At 42.8% G+C, this 7500-nt stretch overlaps 1 protein-coding gene across 1 annotated transcript in view; it reads right to left on the minus strand.

Moving 5' to 3' along the window:
• LOC306926161 (glypican-5-like) overlaps nt 1-7500 on the minus strand; it is a gene marked incomplete at its 3' end in the record, with an annotated part of 62590 nt that overhangs the window by 31786 nt on the left and 23304 nt on the right. The gene's annotated exons all lie outside the window — the stretch shown is intronic.

Below are 7500 nucleotides of genomic sequence, written 5' to 3' on the forward strand. Positions count from 1 at the left end.
TTCTGGACAACCGTGGGTCCGACCGACTCGACACCGGACACTGCACCCCCTGTGGTGGGGTGGAACGCGTGTGTCGGTGGGGCGAACGGTTCTCGAGTTACGTGGATTACAGACGTACAGACGCACACACACACACACACACACACACACACACACACACACACACACACACACACACACACACACACACACACACACACACACACACACACACACACACACACACACACATACACACTGGTTCTCGCTGACGCTCGTTAATGTCAAGGCAATTTTGTTTATACAGGTACACTGTCAAATAGGTCTACATCTATTCTAAGGTAGCATATACAGTACCTGTATGTCTAGTATAGCCATATATTATCCTGCTCATTACTGTGCACAAATGTATTATATATTCATCAATCTTGATTTGTAATGTTTGAGCACAAAATGCATTTTGAGAACTCACTTTCCAAAGCGCGCTGTGCAGCCCCCCACATGGCGTAGGCTATTCAAAAATAGCAGCTGGACAAGCTCACACTCACAGCGCTCACTTCACGTGCCATGTGCGAGAAGAACTACTGGAGTAGAAGGCATTTGTAGATCCGGCCTCAGGTCTTAAAGGGCCACTTCACCCCTTTTGCAATCAGATCTTATTTGAATGATGTTTGGGAGACAGGACACACTTTCCTGGGGTTTTTATGTACGTAATATGTTAGACATTTTAGTATTTCCAAGTGTCCATGATGTCATGTTGGCTCAGTAAGACAGCCCTCCCCATATCCACAAGGAGGAGCAGTGCAGCAAAGCATTATGGGAATTGTAGTCCAGGAAGGAAGTGAGCCCAGTGTCCATGACATCATGGACACTTGGAAATACTAAAATATCTAAAATCACATACAGTATTACCCACATTAAATCCCCAGGAAAGTGTTTCTTGTCTCCCAGACATCATTCAAATAAGATCTGGTTGCAAAAGGGGTGAAGTGGCCCTTTAATGGGTTCATGCAGCCCAACGAACCGTTGGCTCTCACTCAAACAGGGAATCATTCAAGTCCCATTTGACCCAAACAACGGTGACATGAGTGAATCTTGTCGTCAGGAACGTGCAAATCGTCGATCCATTAATTTACGGATCACGGAAATCACATTAGAGAAGAAAACATGAGAAGAAAAACAACAAAAAACAACAAAAAACAACAAAACGGTTCATACAGATGAGGGAGAAGCATTCTGGAATCATCAATCACGCCAAACCAGTTGGTCTAGCTGTGATATAATCACCCACACACTCAGCCAACACCCTGAAATACAAACAGTCTATGGCAAAGGGGTCAAGCATAAGGGACGGTGGGTGGGTTTGAGAAAAAAAGAAAAGAAAATAGGTTGAAAAAGACCCCTCTGATGTCAAATAGTAAATTAGATAGTATATTTATAGTGAAAAGTATTTTTGGAGATATGTGTATATTGGTTTGGCTTTCCATATTATATTGTATCGATTCTGAACATGGCATATTGTGAATATGTGTCGGATGTATGACGCACCACGACATCAGTTGGACCCTCACTGAGCTCTCTTCTGGCCTCCCTTTAGTTGGAGCACTGCAACCTGTATTTGTGTATACACATGAACCCTAGTCTCTATCGAAAATAGCAACTTGTTGCATCGCGACTAGGCATGCAATGATATACCGATATAAACCGGTAGCAATTTAAATCGATTTAATAAAAAATAAAGTGTCACGATACAAACACTAAACAGCAGAGGGCGCAAAACTCCTTTTCTTGTTCAGCGGCCTACGTTGCACACTGACGCCAGGCGAGGCAGGAAGAAGACTTAAGGGGTGTGTTGATGCCACTGGAACATTTTCAACTCAGCCTCATGGTGGCGCTATAACTAGCCAATTAGTGTTTTTACCTCTAACTGCACGGATCTGTGTAAAACTTTGTGTGCACACTCCCTAGAGGCCAAGGAAAAACCTTTGCCTCAATCAGCGTCATGGTGGTGCTACAACATGCCAAGTCGCGTCACACACGCACGCGTACTCGCGCGCACGCACGCACGCACGCACGCATAAAATATGGATAAAGGTGTTCTAATAATTGTGATCAACACATTTTGATGGGGGCCCCCCTGGAACCCCCTCAAGAACCCCTGGGGGTCCTCCGACCCCACTTTGAGAACCACTGGTGTAGACAGCTTGAGGTCAAAGGTGTGTCTGAGAGGATCATGTATACATATAGCCTATACAATACTTACGATTGGCACAAGAGCTTATCTGGTTAATGTAAACAGGACATGATGCGGACATGTGCTCACTGCTCAATGACAAGATGTGACCGTTACCAGTAACGGCGGGATAGTGGTGTACATGTCAACACACACACAAATGTAATTAAAGGTGCTGCAGAATCCTCCACTGATCTAATAAAATGACACGGGGAGGAGAGGAGCGGAAGAGAAGAGAAGAGAAGAGAAGAGAAGAGAAGAGAAGAGAAGAGAAGAGAAGAGAAGAGAAGAGAAGAGAAGAGAAGAGAAGAGAAGAGAAGAGAAGAGAAGAGAAGAGAAGAGAAGAGAAGAGAAGAAGAGAAGAAGAGAAGAGAAGAGAAGAGAAGAGAAGAGAAGAAGAGAAGAGAAGAGAAGAATGAGAAGAAAAGAGGGGAGGAGAGGTAACAAAGGGAAACAAGGACAAGAGTAGAAGAGAAGGAGGGGACAGGGGAGAGAAAACAGAACAGAGGAAGAATAAATAAAAGCAAGAATAAATAAAAGCTGTGAGAAAGGAGGATGAAAGAAACAAACCTCATTTATAAACCACAGAACGATCGAGACGCAGGGAGAAAATCCCCAGCCTAATTCTTCTGACTCGAAGATTTTCGGGCGCGCTGTCAACGCCACCCTTCAAACACATCTGTCACAGCCATTCCTCTGACACCACAGAACAAATATTCTACTCATAGATCACGACATGCTTTATCTTAATTAGGACCAGGAATGTACCGCGAATGAGGCTCCTATCTTTCAGCCTGGATTCGTCCATACACGTCAACACCGAACAGTGGCGTTTATAATAGGAATGGTAGTAAAAATAGACCTTGTGGTCATTTAATATATGAGTTTTTTCAATGCGCGTTGCATCTTGTCTTACGGTATATTAAGGCTTTGTTTGTAATCAAATGAGTGAATGGATGTCATGCAGCAGATGATCTTCTTGCTAAATTTATATGTGCATATAAGCCTAATAAGCCCACTGATAAAAAGGCAAGTATCAATACTGCAATGAAGAACTAATCCATTACAAGTAAAAGTACGGTAATCAAAATGACTTGAGTAAAAGTAGGCTACTAAAGTATTGGTATCAAAATCTACTTAAAGTATGAAAAGTAGAAAGTACTTTTCAAATGGTCGAAATATATATAGGGCAGAAGTGGGTAATGTATGTTTTCTAATAATAATAATACAAATCTACAAAGAAATTAGTAACTAATGTTTTCAAATAAATGTAGTGGACTAAAAGTACATCTCTATTGATATTGTGAGCCTTAACTAAAAATATATTCTTTGGATAATGTTTTGCATCATCTTCTCTCCAATATTATATTATCCTCTCAACGATCATAAAAAAAATCTGACACTTTAATAAAAATGTACAGCACAATTTCCTTTTGTGCATCTATTCTCCATAAAGCTTTCAGAGATTAGTGGTCCTTTTGCAGAGGCAAAAACATTATGCTCCCGTTGACCATATTCACACGGCAATCATTTTGCTCTCATGTCATATACTTGGTATGACGAAAGAGCAAAATAGCCTGTGTAAATCAACACTGTCATTCTTAAGTAGGCTAGAAAGATGCCAACAATTACAACACGAGGTCAACAGATTGGATTAGTGTTCCCTCAAATACTTGAGGTCATAGTATGAAGATGACACTTTAATTTAGGTCTATACAAGAAAAAAGGTGGTTTCCACTACATTTAATTTACTTGATAATAAATTAACGTGGCACAGCAACATCTCATAATTCAACACAGTTTACGATAACGACTGCCAAATCTACTCAGATTGTCTTCAATAATCTGTGGTTAGCCCTGCAGACCGCCATGCTGCCTGGTTTGCCTTTCTGACTGTGAATGACACTAAAAAGGAGATCTGGAGAATGACAGATGTAAGTCACTGGCAGTCTGGCACATAATGGTGACGCTGCTTCGCTGTTGCCATCGGGTTATCACAGCCTCACTTACGATAAAACACACCCACACACAGATCCATTCTTTTTTGCCTCAGCCCTGCAGGCAACAATTAAAAACCTCAGCAATGTCAGCATCACACACACACACACACACACACACACACACACACACACACACACACACACACACACACACACACACAAACACACACACACACACACAGACACGTTTAAAAGCAAATTAGCAGAGATAGTGATCTCTGTGGTGATATAAAGGTGTGTGGCGGTCTCAGCAGTACATGGTTGATTTCGGGTGGAAACCTCATACTGTATGTAAACAACTGTTACTGTTCAGGATCCAAATTTTAAAAAATATCACGATGCGTACTATTTAGGATTCAAATAAAAAAATAACATGATGCGTTTTGGGCTCGCGGATGGGCTATTGTTACTGCTTTTGCGGGACACTTCAGTATGACGAGGTGGGACATTAATTTAGGGGGAAAACACAAAAAGTTAAAATATGGAGATAAGAGGTTTTCCTGCTGTACAGTGACGATATGTACTGTAAACTGCATTCCTGTGGAGACATTTCCATAGCTGTGTCACACACGCACACGCATGCACGCACGCACGCAAACACACACACACGCACACATACCCAGAGGCAGACAGCTGAGGCATGCAGCTCAGGTACCACCTCTCCAACCACAAGGCTGTAGTCTAATGGGATTTGGTTAAAGTGCACTGACTGTACTGTACAAGTCTCTCTGCCTTCTCTCTGTCTCCCTCTCTTACAGTATGTCTGTGTCTGTCTGTCTGTCTCTGCACCCCCCTCCTCCCCTTTTGATATCTCTGCCTCTGGCTGCCTTTCTCAAACTACCCCGATTCTCAACAACTTTTTCTCTGTCCATCTCTCATTATGTCGGACTCTTTTTGCCCCGGGCCGCCGCCGGTCAACTCTATAATGAATTGCATTTTTATAGAGCTTTTCCAAGTGCTCAAAGCGCTTTACAATGGTTCATTCATTCATACATTAGGAGATGAAGCGGCGAACAGTCGACGCCAGCGTCCTCACTTCCCACATTCACACACCAATGGTGGCAAGCTCACACCGACCAAATCATTGGAGGCAATGTAGGGTTCAGTGTCTTGCCCAAGGACACTTTGACATGTGGACAGGAGGAGCCGGGATTCAACCACCGACCCAGGGATCATTGGACCACCTGCTCTACCTCCTGAGCCACAGCCGCCCTAAACTCTCTCTCCTTTCTTGTCTGTCCTAACATGTCTCAATGTTGACCTTTTTTTTAATGCTCGTTTCTTAATAAATTAAAATTGATTTTACTTGATTTTACTGTGCATGAGATAGCTGAATAGAGAGAGAGAGAGAGAGAGAGAGAGAGAGAGAGAGAGAGAGAGAGAGAGAGAGAGAGACAACAAAGGGATAGATGTTGATTTATGCTGTCCTTGTTACATACTGTAGGTTCCTTGTATAATTATGCCCTCCTCTGGTGATGCTCAGCTACTACAGCCCTGAGCAACAGGGCCGTCCCACACCCTAGGCTAGGCTGATTTTGAAGTTTGTTTTTTCACTTCAGGTGAAAACTACAACAGATTAAAAACATGGCAGACAAGTAAGGCAAGTAGGTTTCATAGGTGTGTCCAGAGCCAAGGGCATGTCAATGTGCAAGCATGATACTGATAGACAAACATGACATGGCACATGTAAAATATGCAGCCTGCCATATGTTTTTACATCCCTGTAGTTTTTCACCTGAAGTGAAAAAAAAAAAAAAACAGCCTCTAGGGTGTAGTTAAGTGTCCAAATTGCCTTTGGGACAATAAAGTCTATCATAACTTATCTTATCAGAACTAGACATCACAAAGCTGCAAAGCACAACATGTTATTAAGTCATTGCTCTTGCAAAATAACAATGACAAAACCTACTCACTTCGAACTGTACTAACAATAAATATCGTATTAATAATTACACCCTTTCTCAATGGAGCCACAGTCACCTGCCTCTGGTTTGTTATTGACCGATCGGTTTGGCTTGTGTATCGGGATATATTTTGCCACATTCAAAACATTCAATATATTTATATTTTGTTATATTTTATAGAACTATTTATAGAACACTATTCATGTCATAATAGGTGAACATTCTGCTAAAATAGGCAAACGTTCAGCGAAAAAATAAATAGAGATAGCACAAAACATAAAAAACACAAGAAGTTGATGCAGGGCATAAATACTCCTTTGTTATTGCACATAGACCCATATATGACTAGAAACAAGTAGTCCAGTTGATAAGCCTAGCGGCTGGTTGTGGTGTTAAAAAACCTAATTAATTGCTGTGGGGACAAAGGTTTTCTTAAACCCTTCATTCGTGCAACAGATGAACACTTCTCAGCGGCCGCTTTTCTGGCCTGTCAGGATGTTGTGGAGAGGACCAGGGACGGGCCGTCAGGGGGAGTCCCGGGCCGTTCCCCGGCCCGGGACTCCAGGGCCCCGGCCTTCCAGCCGTCAGATGATAACGATCACACAGACCTTTACTTGGTCGCACTTTGCAAGCCCTGCCTCTTAACGAGCAGCAGGCAGCAGGCCCATTCAAAGCATTATCTTAGGGTGCTACAAAATGTTAGAATTTAGAAATAAAACTAGTGTTGACTAATCATTACATGTTGCTCTTATTTTGAAGAGGAAGTCCGTTTCAGTTGTATCCAAGAGGATACAGCTACTCTTTCCTCACTCTCTCACTTGTTCTCTCTCAGTCTTATCCTTTTTCACTCGCATCGTGGCACTTTTTCATCCGTCTCTCTCTCTCTCTCACACACACACACACACACACACACACACACACACACACACACACACACACACACACACACACACACACACACACACAAACTGAGGCATTTGTCAGTGAAGTGGGTCAGAGGGTAGGGGAGATGAATGGATGACTGAATGGAAGGAGGGATAGATGAATGGGTGGTTAGATGGATGAAGGGATGGATGCATGGATGAATAGAGGGGTGGATAGAGGGGAAGAGAAGATGTAAAGGGGTCAGAGAGGCGCAGACTGGCTGGACTCCAGTACAGAACAAGACCAGCGTCTCCTCTAGTCCTCTGAACAGAAATAATACGCTCAAACACGTGGGAATTCTGTCAGCTCTTCTTGGATGACCTGTCCGAGATCAATAAGACACAAACGTTTCCTATTTCGGGGGGGGGGGGGGGGGGGGGGGGAAATCGATTCGTGGACCAGATATATCGCAATTTTTTTCATGTCGTGTCATAAACTGCCTGTCAATCAGATGTTACCA

Source organism: Electrona antarctica (genome assembly GCF_951216825.1).
Source record: "Electrona antarctica genome assembly, chromosome: 7".
NCBI classification, from domain to species: Eukaryota; Metazoa; Chordata; class Actinopteri; order Myctophiformes; family Myctophidae; genus Electrona; species Electrona antarctica.